The sequence below is a fragment of the Adelges cooleyi genome, unplaced genomic scaffold, assembly GCF_023614345.1.
Source record: "Adelges cooleyi isolate 19-005CV unplaced genomic scaffold, UGA_ACOO_1.1 ACOO_flye_CR_arks_rails_tigmint_CR_PRNA_30, whole genome shotgun sequence".
Classification (NCBI taxonomy): domain Eukaryota; kingdom Metazoa; phylum Arthropoda; class Insecta; order Hemiptera; family Adelgidae; genus Adelges; species Adelges cooleyi.
The window spans coordinates 14,363,814-14,377,962 of NW_026095971.1; the positions used below are offsets into that span (position 1 = coordinate 14,363,814).

Genomic DNA, 14,149 nt, shown 5'->3' on the forward strand with positions numbered 1-14,149 from the left:
CCGTGCCGGCAGATTAACTACTAAAAAGACGTGAACCGCACGTCTCGAGACGTTATCGCCGCTTACAAGTCCATGTGCCAGCCGAGCTACTTTTATGCAGGTATGCAAAGTGTTTTTGTAACGTTAAAAACAAAAAGACCATGCAAAAAATGTGTGTCAGATCTGCAGAAGAATCGGCTGCACACGACCCGTGCCCAATGTCCGTAGTCTATAAGACTGTACAATACCAACAGTTGTGTTCTATCCGTTTGTTTTATTATTTTAAAAAACTAACATTGAAACTTTTATAAGTGTACGTTTCCATTATTGTATTAGTACTAAAAAGAGAGAGAGAGTTCAAGGACAAGCGTCGTCGACATTGTCCTCAAAGCAGTGTACGTGCATAATATTATATTTTAACTTCTTCGGACGCGTATATTCTAAGCTTTCAGACTGTTTAGTGACGAACGTTAATGGGCTACACACAGACATAACGGTCAAAGTTCATTGTGTACAAACGATACGCCGAATGCATACGTAAACTGATGTTTTATTGTTCTCAAACGTCATCTTCTGTGTAAAGGGGGCGGCACCCGTACCTAACAGTGAACTCTCGACGAAAAAATGTTTTACTACAAATTATTTTATAGCTGAAAATAGCTATAAAATTAAAAAAAATAGCTCATAAATATTTTCAGTTACATGCCCCATACATTTAAGCAGTTGCGCGAAAAATAAAGGCTTAGTTTCTCCCCAACAAATGACTTTAAGCTGTCCTAGAAAGTAATCTAGAATTATCAAACAACCAAACCTCTGAGATTCTTCTCTGAAGTTTCAGTTCTCGACTTTTCAACTTTCGAAAAGTAGGTTCATGCGTGGTATGGTATTAATATATTTAAGTGCAAGTGTGTATTGCGACTAACGCCATGAAAATATCGCAGCCTAGCCGGTAGATTATACCTAATGTTAAAAAACACTCTTTACTTGGGGTATCTAAATTCTAAATCTTTTTAGACAAATTTTTATTCGCTATTTATATTATATACCGTACAATAATCTCGGTTAAAAGAATTCCCACCACCTAAGAGAAAAAGTCAGTATGTGTTTGAATGTGATATACCTATAATATTAAGCCTGTACTAGCTTTTTGGTTCATTGTTCATCTCGGACGTATGGCAAAAACTGTAGAGTCTAAGTCACATGCGCATTATTAAAATACATATTACTCATTAAATTAAACTACAAGTAACCAAACTCTTTTCAGTCGATACCGGAGTAATACAAAAGCACTCAAATGGGTGAATGAAGTAAACCGTAAGAGTATATTAATTTTTTTTATTGGGCGTGAGTGTTCGGTGTAAAACCGATGAGGCCTACTGTACTTATGTGTCTATATACTCGACTCGCTGACCCATAGCTACTGTTTAGGTGTTACTGTTGGCGTCTATTGTTTATTGTCATCACTGACGAGGCTACGGATTTTCAAGAATTGTATTTTGGACCCACGACCTACTTAGCATTCGCATCCGAGTGGTCAAAAAAATCATAACGACGTTCTTCGCGCGCAATAACGTACTCTACAAGCAGCGTTATCGCGGTTAAGTCCGTTTACTATTAATGTACTTTTTTTTCTCACTCAGTCGCATTACGTGTCGGCAATTCGGGACACGTCTTTTGTCACTACCGTTGCCGCCGGCCGTCGAAGTCACCGACCGTAGCGAAATCTCAGTGATCGCGTAGGATAATATATTTATATAGGTACAAGTGGTATTTTGTCACCACCGTCCGACACTGAATAGTTCTCAAATTTCAATGGATTCCACCCAGACGTCAACAAAAAACATTACTAAATGTAATACTACCGTGTACATCTTTTGCATTGAAAAATTATTAAATATAGAACATATTATACTTCCCAGAGCATTTTATTTTAGTGTTAGAGACTTGTACGGCTTGGCTTTGGTAAAATAAATAAAAATCATATTAAATAAACATATATATTGTATCTTTTTTAATTTTTAATGTTGGTAATAGTAATTTAACTGAAAATAAAAAAAATATATAGGTTAAGTGTTTTGACAATGTTATTTTCTACAATTCTAGATGAATAAGTAAAACATATTTTATAATATGCAACGATTATGAATATTTAAAGTAGTAGTCAGGCCGCGTGACTCAAATACCATAGTGTGACAAAGTCTTAATGTGATACCGTGTAAAATCGAAAAAATTGTTATTTATGATCGTTAATGACGACTCGTAACAAAATTATTTTAATGTCCCATCCCATTAAGCATCAGCTTCCACGCATTATATTATGCAGAACCGTTGTTTATAATACACCATAATACCATCTCTGTGTTTGCAATCTAACAATAATGTATTTTTTACCGCAGGATGATGTCACGCGTTAGCTTGTTAAGAAATTACTGATCTGCTAATATTACGTCAATAATCTGTATACCTGATGATTGCGAGCAGTCGTAGCGTTTATCAGTCTTGAGTTAAACAAATATAGTGCACTTGTGATATATTATTTTTGCAATTATTATCATAATAATTAAACCAACGCGCAGCACCATCTTACCACACTGAAATAAATGTATGAACTTTGATGTTTTGTGATAATTTCATTTGGTCATTCTTACAATAATCATAAATCAATTCTTATTTATATGTTTAGCTTAGGCAAATTTTAAAAGTGCTTAAAATGTATAGGTAACAAAATTATGTACACTCGTCTAGAGTCTGTGTGTGTAATAGAATACGATTGGTTTGTGTGCAAACCAAGATAGTAAATGATGGCTTTCCAAAAATTGAATATGGATTCACCTCTCTTAGATATAGGTACAGTCTCTAAGGTTGAAATGCACATGAAAAATGTATCTATGACCATTAAATACCTTATAATTTATGTAATTTTATATAATGACATATGAGATGGCTTGAGAATGTTAAAAAAAAGTAGGGAAATGAAATAGTAAATACCGGCAGAAAGATTTAGTGTTAGAGGAAGACCAAAGAAAAAGTGAGTGGACAATATAAATAAATCAACACAGAGATTAGTAAATAAATATAAGAGATTTGCGGAGAGAGGTTTCGGTTAACCAACCCCATTTGCATGGGGTTAAGCCTTAAGGTGAAAAAAAATAAGACATTTTTTATACTCGCGGAGAAAACAGTCGATTTGCACGTAGTATTTTATAGTAAAACTGTTTGAAAATTAATTTTCATAGCTTCAATGCACAACTATACCATTTCTATATTAGACAATAGTATTTGCGGGATGTTACACAGACAATATAATATCCGCACAAATCAGGCGATAAAAATCAAAGAAGAGTTCGCATGCCGCGGTTACAAGCGTTTTTCTTTTTTTCTATTTTATTTATTTTTTAATAAGTCGATCCCATGTTTTTGTTCACGCGTGCTCGTTGGATTACATCACGACCGTATACGCATTCATAACCTCGCTAGTTCGATCCCATGTACACTTTGTGTGTCAACGGCAACAACAGCTAATGTGCCCATTATATTATCCGTTATTTCCGAACACCTCGTGATTTCCTTTGCAGATTCGCCGTGTAAAATCCATAAATGCGCCTATGATATCCAATATTATAATACTTGTATAGTCGCGACACCGGCAGCCACAAATAACAATGCCAATTCGTGCAAAACACATGTAAAACAATTTACATTTTTTTCTTCATATGTGTATGTAGGTATACAAGCATAATCCTCTCGACACGATAATGCAAATTACAGAAAACACTGGGCCAGAACGCGGCTGTGGTCTTTCGCTCTTGTTTTATGTACTTCTTCAATAATCCGCATTTTTGTGTAATAATAAAACACCCGTGTGACGTTTAAAAAACATTACGGTTTATAGAAAATTATAATAATGGGCTGTTAACACTGTAAACTCTAGACTAGTGTCTGTTAATTAATAATTATTTAATGGCTGGCAAAGATGAATTAACAAGGCACGTTATGAGTATATTAAATACATAATAGACGGAAAAGACTAATTTTGGCTGGGAAACCACATAATATTTTAATTATTATTGTTATATAAGATGTCTAGTCCGTAATAATATCGAGTGTGTAATTTTATTTAGTGGTGTATAATTAAACTTGTTAATTACACAGTAGGGAATAACATGCATAGTATGTTATAATAAGATAACGTCTTAAATATTAAGTAATAAGTAAGTAATAGAACATATTCTCAGTAATAAACCATGTGCAAAGTAAAATACATTTTTTTAGCAAAAATTCACAAATTTTCTTCATCGTACAAATTACAATTTATATTATATCTCTGAAACCATTAAACATAAACAATAGGAAAGTGATAAAGTAGGGTTAAATAGGTAAAATTAAAAACGAAGACGAAAATTTATGATAAGTACAAAAACTGTAAAATAAACTCCAAAAACATAATGATTGTTGCCAGAATAAAAGTAATTACCTAAGTCTATCTTTTAAGAGAATGCACACTAGCCAAAAAATATACTATGTTAAACCTTTCTAGATAGATTTCATTATAACATCTGTTTATTTTTAAGTATATATTTTTCTTATTGCTAATTAATTTTACATAGCACCCTAGACATTTTAACTGAAAATCGATAGTTCATGTAAGCAATGTTAGCCATTTTAATCCATCCATTATTATCTTTTTTCTAAAACTTTTTATAACAAATACAACTTTAAAAAATATAAGTAATAATTAGTTTTTCAATATTTTCGACCTAAATTGATATTATTATACATTGTTATTATAGTATAAATTTCCCACGAGTGTGTATACAGAAAGGTATGTAAGTAATATACAAAAATAATAATATAAATAAGTTGTAGGCAGATTTATGCGTGACTTGCGTTTATAATGTCTGCGAAAAACTGATTGATATATTACTTTTTTGTATATCATCGCATACGATCACAAACAAAATTCTCAATAAAATATGATAAAAGTCGGAATTTCACTATTTATTTACTACATCCATACAAAAGGCTGTCCACTTTTTAAAATTATTTATTTAGAAGAATGTCGCACGTGTATTTTTATAATGTAAAATACGGATTAGTTTTTTAACCAGTTATGGGTATTCTAATAAAATCATCAATTTTCCGCCAAAAGAAAAACCAAATATTTTTTTTATGGCTTAGTTGGTTTTTAATGGCTTGCTTTATGTAAACTTAAAAAGAGAAAAAAAAACACAATATTTTTCTAACTGTTAAATTATTAAAACAATCTTTTAGGTAGGTGTTTATTTAGTTTTACTTCTAACCTATGTGCATGTACGCCTGTAACCTATATGCTAAGATGATACGTTTGTTAATAACGACTATAAAAATATGGAATTTTTATGAATCTCAATTTAAACTGTACTAACCAAAACAAAATTAAGAATTTGTCTCATTATACGCTAGTTATTTAAGTTCTTAAATGGATTTTCATTTTTGCATAAAATTTTAATTTTTCAGAGTTGGTCTTCTGTAACCTGATGTGGACCCACTGCATGAATCTTACAGTAAGCCCAGTTGGTCTTTATATAGCCTACATACTTCATATAAACAAGCTATATTTAGAATTTGGAAGTTAAACAAATATTTAACGCAAATTATTTTTCTTTACGAAGTAGACCTGTGGTAGCATGGGGAGCTTGGAGCCATTGCATTTTTACTTGGCCCGAGTTATTTTCTAGAAGTTCGGCGCCACTGATCTTACTGCCGTCGGAAAAGCACAATTCGGCGTAGGTTTTGTCGTACTCGTATAAACATATATTCATTTCACATGTTTTTTACTTCCCGGGGGCAAGCGTTAAATGTTAAGCGGTGTGTTTATGCGCGAATTCAATCGTCTTGCGGTATTTGCACGCTTACTAACCACATTTTATGTAATTTATAAGCGCACAAATGTAAATTATACATACGTTAGAATAGTATGTTTTTTTTTTATTATTCGGTACGCCGTTTGGTTGATCCGTTCCGAACGGCATAAGTGTTTACGCACGTATACCATTTTATGCGTTTAAAAAACGCGGAGAAGATAACACGCGTCATAAGGCGGCTTCCATCCCTTTCCTTTTCTTACATCTGTTACCTCTGTTCGCCCAAACGTGTAAGTCGACGGTAACGGTTTTGAACGCAACCGATTTGTCTCTATCTGTATGTATACTGTATACATAATATAAGTTTATGTGCAAACACCGCGATAACAGTAATACAAGAAATTCCGTATAACTAAACGCGAATGCCCGTAACGATAGTGGTGCAGTTTTTTTACAGGGAGAATTATTTTTAGTTTTTTAATTTGTCTCCTGCGAGTGTACGATATTAGCGGGCACCGATCAGCCGTGACGGTTTTAAGCAAACACACACATATTTAGTATCTGTATATTATTATAAACATCAGAACATAATATTGCTGTGATGAGATCATGCGGTGATGTTTACCGTTTGTCCCCAACAAGCGCACCGTGCGATACACCGCCGTGACATCTGCGGAACCGACGACCACTGTGCAATGACGTGTCACTATAGTCGAACCGTACGCTACAGCAACAACGTCAACTTAACCGTAATTACCAACACTGCCCAACAATGATTGCAGTGACCCGTGTTTACCCATCGTGTATATAATTAGGTAACATCGATTTACTAGAAGACCCAGAAGAAAAATCACCGCATATAATAACGCCTTATTTGTTTTTTTTTCATTTGCCCTTCACCTCGACGACGTGAAAGTACAGAGTTATATTATACTCATATATTACTTAGGTGTACAATTATTATCCGTGTTGAACGGACAAATATTGTGTACGACAGTCTACAGTCTGTCACGTGATATTTTTATTAGCAGCTGAAACGACTACACACCAGCAAATAGCATACGAAAATGATATGATTGCATAAATATTCGTAATGATATAGTATTATGTTTGACCGTAAAGTTAGATTACCTTTGTAGCGCTAGTGGGACGTTATAAAAAGTGATGAAATGCCGTCATTCAAATTTATTCATACGTTTAATGACATATTCTAGATAAAAAAATGCTATAGAAGAGAAAGACTTGAGGTTTCAAAGAATATTATCAAGTTCCTTTGATAGCGATTCTCGTTTTTTAAACATCACTTTTACAGTTTTTACCTAGTGTATCATTTCCTAGGAACCATACTAGTAGTCACTTCGGAGATAAATAGTAGTTCAGGGTATAAAAGGTAAATGAATCTCCTAAGGAATAGTAGTCAAGAAAACTCAGGTATAATTGCATTACGACTTATAAATTATGATTGCTTATGTATATGCACAGAATGTTGTAAGCAACACTTTTGAGTGAAAATTAATAACTTAGAATGATTATAAAATGGTCACTTCAATCAAGTAGTAGGGACAAGCGGTGAGAAAAACTAAGACAAAAATAAAACAGTTCAAAAATAATATGATTATTTATATTTTTATGTATGTATGCTTCTATCATTGACTATATTAATTGATAACCAAAATTGTGTACATCCTTGTCTACTCAATGAGGAAACGCTAGCTAGATATTTTGAATGACTCACTAGCTTCATTAGTATTCTGTGTGTTTCTCATTTTCTTAATTTTAAAACAAATTAATGACCATCACGATTCCGCGAGTTATTTGTGAGAGACTGTAACTCGTTTTGAACTGCAAAATGTCCTTGCACAGATGAATGGAATAAGTAAATAATGTAAAGTATGTTGTGTACCTTCAATGTCTATTTTACCGTTTTGTATGTGTCAAAAACCCCGATGACACGAAAACGGATTTTCAAAATGGTGTCATGCGCTTTTTAAAAACGGAAATAATCATTATGACTGTCTGACATTTACTCTTTAACTATAACACTGTGCTTTATAGATTCATAGTCGAAAAGTCAATTAATAAAGAAATGCCAAAGTATATTAGGTAACGTTGATTAATTTTTAAAATGTTCATACCATAAGAAAAGCAAACATTTTTACGTAGTAGCTAAAGGGCCAAGTTGAGCTGAACAGACAATATTAACGCATTTTCCATATTAAACGTAACAAACGTATTATCAATTATGAAAATGATCATAATCTAAATATAATAATATATTTTTTGTTATAACTTATAATTAACCTAATTTCAAAGTATCTTTAATAAACACATATTTAAATAAAGTAAATTTATGTTGTTTAATCAACTCAAATGTATATTTAATTAATATAGTTTGTTAATAGTTTAATATGTATTTAAATGGAAAGCAATATTTTTCAAACGAACGAAAAAGAAGAACTACATAAGATATAAGTAATACATTTTTAACACGCGAACGCTGGCCATGAAACGGTACTTTTGTTATATTGTAATTGGACAATCGTAGTGTGATGATTTATAGCGGAACGCGTGCACACAATTGTACTAGGTAGTAAGTCCTATGTAAGTGCTCAACATTGATTAGATCTAGATTGTTTTTTTCTACACTGACCGTAGTCCGAGTACTATAAAGCGTACCAATTTTAATTTGAACATAAAAAAACAATGCGTTTAGCCACGTTTCAGCGGGAAAGTAAATAACAAAAAAAAAATCAAATCCAAACGTATAAAAGTCTTATACGTATTTTTCACAGGCAGTTGAATAGTGTTAAGAAAATAATAACGTAAAGAATTCTCAAAGGGAAAAAAAATAAACATGTCACCCAATATTGTGAGAAAAAAATTAATCTGTTACTTATAGCTTAAGGTTTCAATTCAAGTTACAAATTGAATGTGATTATCCGGTAATATCGTATTATTATGTTATTTTATAGTTTATACACCTACCTAGTACCTACAATATAAAGTGATTATTTTTTTCAATACTTAAAAACGTTAGCTTGAGAACAAATTGGCTGATAGCGAGTGCGGCAAAACGTTAAATTACATTCTATCCACCGTGACCAAAACAAAATACGTTTTCCGGCCAGCGTAGCCGAATCCATTTGGCCAACAATAATTAATAATTTTGAACACTTATTATATAGTGTAATCTTTTTATTTTCAGCCCACCCAGCAGTCTAGAATTTCTTTGGCATTTCTAAATTACTTAACTTAACACAGTAAACCCAAAACACCCCAAAAAAAGTTTAGTCAGTAGTCTGCCTAGAAAAACTTAAGCAACACCTGTGGTTTTTTATATGGTAAACAAATATTTTGAGTTATTTCCGCCGGTTTTTAAGAAAAACAAACTTGGTCATAGAAATTGTCAAAATATTCTTATAAGACCTTAGGGATAATTTTAGTTCTTATTTGCACAACATTTTAAGTAGCATCTTAGATTTAGAGATCTAGTTTTTTCGCGGAACTATGCTTGATTCCATGATGAATTCAACACAGCCAAAAACACTCAATTCACAGGTTATTTTTTTATACTTAAGTTTTTATTTCATCAAAATCGGTTCAGTAACTTAAATCACACCTAAACAACACATTAGACTCCTTCTTCCACAGTCGGGTAAAAACGAGTGACTTCTCTATGCTCCACTGGGTTTTTTTAAAAAATATTTTATTTTTTCTAGTGTGAGAAACGAAATTTTTGTTGAAAAAAAAATAATATCGCGATATTTTACTATTGCACGTTGTACATGACGCGTATGATGCGTATGTTAGGCGGTTAACTTGTAGACTGTATTATAGACAATTCTAGTAATTTCAGTGGCTGTCGCATATTTTTCGTGTGTTGTCCGTCGAGGAACCAAATGACGGCGGACTCGTGTGAATGGGGAAAACGCTGACCGATTTTATAATTAAATTACCATTATTATTATGTGTTTTGCGCGGACAACCTACTTCGCGGGACCGTCTGAATTTCCAATTGCCGTTCAACCTACTTACCGGATGGCTCTTAATTACGGCAAAGTCCTCCTCCACGGACATATGCACGTCTTCCGCGTGTGTTTCATCGATATTATAATAATAATACGAATATATTTATATAGGTACACAATAGCGGCAGTGCACGTCGCGTATCTGCTTGCACGCAAAACACCCACGTCAACCTCGGCCGATGCCGTACGGGTCCTCGAGGGGTCAGTGGTTGCGCCGATACACGCCAAGACACATACTATTTATAATAAGAGAATAGAGAAAATAATACCTATACACGTGTTGTTTACCCGGACGTCCAACCCAACCTCGTTTCGAACACCAGAGTTATTTGTTTCCGCAACAAGAAAATTATATGATTTATAGGTACAAATTTATGTCCGCCGCGGTAACCGTGCGCACATTGTGTACACACACACACGACTGTTTTTTACTAATATATTATATTTATAATAAAATATGCGAGCCTACCTGTAATATAATATAATATAGTCTATGATCGTGCTCTTGCAGCTGGCCTACGCCGTCGGTCTTTAGTCTTTACGGTCCTAAGTATTTACTATACCTACAGCCGTTTCGTTTTTTTTATCCTGCAACGGCGTGTGACGAGCTTCGTTAATGTTGAAAAACCTCCCAGAGTTCTTTTTTTAATAACCCAAAACGATAATTTTGTACGGCTCGTAAGGTTTTACTTTCTCGCGTTTTAATCCCCGTTCCAACGGCGTAGAAAGTTTAATGACCATATATATATATATATATAAATGTATATATTTTATAATTTAAAAAACGGTCTACAAATCTGTTGGTTATTTTATAATCGAGATACTAAATTAATAGGATTAATTTGGTAACGCCCAAGCAAGCGGATACTGTTTATAGAATTCAACGAGCAAACAAACCAGACGGCTTAATAAAATCAAAGATGTACATAAAACGCGAGGCAACAATATATACATTTCACTCTGGAAAACTATTATTATTATTATTAACAAACTAAAATAATACGTGTATCTCAAAACACAACCATAGTAATTAGTAAGTATTCTGCATCTCTCTCCAGCGCACGCAAAGTAAATAACTGTCAATTTTACAACAACTTATTATGTGTCTTGTTACTAACATTAAATGCAGACAATACAATTTACCACAACCTTGCATGGAGAATAGGCAATTTTGAAAAAATATGTACATTAAGAAATAATAGTTTTAATAATGTCTAAAATTTTTAAACTTTAACTTCAAAATAATTTGTATAAAATATTTCTTTCTAACATTTTCTAAGTAAGTTGATAAAAAAATATTGCTGTTTTCAATTTTGTTGTACGATAAATTGTTGCAAAAATGAACACAAAAAAACTATTTCATATACGTTGGCACTATGCTTCGCGTTTGCTAAGAGAAAAAACATATATTATAACGGTTTCTTAAAAATTCCTTTACACATTTTATTATTGAAATAACTATTAATATACGTATATTTGAGTTGATTTGTTTGTGAGGTTATTTATAAGAAAACAAACACTAAAATGTATGAAACTGTGTTATTGTTTTTACTTAAAGCGATCGTTTACTATTTTCGTATGTAATCTATTCAAAATATAAGAAATCACTAAAATGTTAGATGATTAATTCTAAGTACTTCCTCATTCCTCGTGAATTTTTTTTTTGCATTTGATTAGCACGAGAAATTAATTTTTTTTTTTTTTTTTAATTTTAAGTTTAAAACGAAACAAAGTTTAGTATATTTCAAAAAAGATTATTAAAGCTGAAATATGACACTTCAAAATCACTCTCCATATTTAACTATCAAATTAGTTTTTATTAAGTTACAGCCCATTGGAACTGATAACTTTTTAAATAAAACTGTCATATTTTAGCTTTCAGAATACTTTTTTAAATGGAAAAAAAGTGTATTAGTTTTCAAATTAAATTTTTTTTAATGAAAAATTAAAATTTCTTTGTTGATCAAATGCAAAACAAATTCATGTGAAAGTACTTGAAGTTGAGCTAGAAATCTGAAATTTTAAAGGTTTCTTATTCGAAAAGAACTATAAATTAAAAGGGTAAGCCGCAGGAGTACCAAAAAATAAAATAAAATAAAAAACAGTATAATAAACATATTATAGGTTAATAACATATTTATGTTTTAGCTATAAATTAAGATTCGGCAATTAATCGCTTCTACAGAATGACCCAATTTATAAGTTTATTGTACATGTACTTAGCCTTTAAATTAAACTATTCAATTGTATATGATTTTGAATTGATTAATATTTTAAGATATTTAATAGATTTAATGAAATTTATACATTTATTCAGTTACAATTTCAATATTATTAGCTTGTATATTTTAATACTTTTTATTTTTAAATAATTGTAATAAAATTTGTATTTGAAATGATAATTAAAAATTAACATGTTAAGCTATAAGTTACAATCAAAATTCATTTAAATGTATTACATATTCGTAAACCGTACGTTATTCGACGAAACAGGCTATTGTGAGGGGTATAGTATAGGCAATTCGCGTGCGTTCCTGTGCTCAATTCAACAATTGAGTATAACTGTTTTAAAAATCTGATCAATTAAGCATATTGTAAAAACTAAAATTTTGGGGTGGTATATAAATATTTAAAAAAAGTGTTAAGTACAAACGAATGACCGAATTTGACGGCGCAGAAAATTCCTAAACTTTGTGTTCCATTTTTTTTTATCATTCAATTGGTTTTATAAACTAGCATCAGACACATACAAATAGAAGCTAAGACTTTTTGTTTACATATTGTACGAAAATTATATGTTTTATGGAAAGACAAATATGGACCATTAAATGCCTCTTAAGACTCTATAGTACTCTAGAAACATTCTGAAAACCTAGTTATCTATTAACCTTTATATGTTTGTTATTAAAATATTCTTCTTACAGGCGGGTTAATGTTCTTTTAACATAACATATTATTCCGTTTTCAAAATTATTGATACTAATTTATTTACGAAGTTTAAGTATCTTGTGTAGTATTATCATACAACGATTTTATCTCAAGTAATTATTTGAAAACTATTTTGACCAGTTACTTTTTTTAATTTATATATTTAATTTATTGTTTAATAATTTAAGTTTACAATTGATTGTTAAAGGTAAGCGGTAAAACCACGAGTTAGAGTTGGAAGATATTACTACAAATGTTGGTGTTTTTGAAAAAATTAAATCACAAATTAATTTAGTTTTTAGCGGTTCTTATTATTAACTATGTCATAAATCATTTGAATAACCACTTACCAACACCACATGCTTTTAGCGAACAGTTCTAATTTTTCATAATGTTAATGGTTCATAAGGTTGTGGTGTTAAACATAATTTAAAAAAAAAATTCAGACGTAGATTTGCAATTTGTTAAGACAAGGCGAGATACATAACAACGTACACGATAAGTGTTTCAACCGATTTACATAGTCTTAGATACCTTTTGATTCTTACCACTTGGGATGATAATTATTTGCACTTATTAATACTCACGTTTTGGAAGATGACTGGAGTTGAACACGAACCCGCGGTTATTATAACGGACAAAAAATGTTTTTAAAAAACCAAAAAACCTATGACCCGAACGCGTTTAAAAAACTTTTGACGATAAAAATATAAATTTTTTGTATTTTTCAATGGCACGGCTGTAGTGTGTTATTGAAAAACGCGCGACCGACGGTATATATATTTAAGTAACAGAACAAGTGTAACGTCAACACTTAACTCGGTGTACAGGTAATGCAAGCCGATAGTGCTGTAGTTTGTGTACGTTGTATGTTAAATAGGCAAATAAAATCCCGTGAGCGTTTCCAGTGTTCGGCGGTATAGTCGGCGGACGACTGCATGGGGAACACTAAGCTGAACAACAGTCGCTGGTAACACCGCTCGGACCCTCCCCCACTAAACAGTTAACGCCAACTACACAGGCAGCGCAACGCCACCGCGTTACTTGACGGTTTTCACGTAGATTATACTGTGCGCCGTGTATTTAGTACGAATTTTCATTTTTTTTTTATGACCGTCCGACTAATAATAATAAAATCAAAAATTTTATTAATTTACCATTACAATACACTCGCGGGTGGACACGTTATTTGTTAATTTTTTTTTCACATTCAAACCAATATATTGACAGTCAACGGCAAAGTAACAATATTTAGGTCACAAGCGACACTTGGATGGTAATAATTTGTTATGGAGCAGTAAAAACAAATGAATATTAAAAAAAAATTAACAAACAACAATCTCGATATTGTATATTTTGTTCATATACGAA

The 14,149-nt window shown here is 31.8% G+C and overlaps 1 protein-coding gene across 2 annotated transcripts in view; it reads right to left on the reverse strand.

Annotated features, from left to right (window-relative positions):
• LOC126838794 (uncharacterized) overlaps window positions 1-13,713 on the reverse strand; it is a 38,608-nt gene extending 24,895 nt beyond the window's left edge. For both annotated transcript variants that reach the window (XM_050573503.1, XM_050573502.1), the window contains exon 1: window positions 13,366-13,713. The gene's annotated coding sequence lies outside the window, so the exon portion shown is untranslated. The remainder of the gene's footprint in view (window positions 1-13,365) is intronic.
• Window positions 13,714-14,149: the final 436 nt, after the last annotated feature.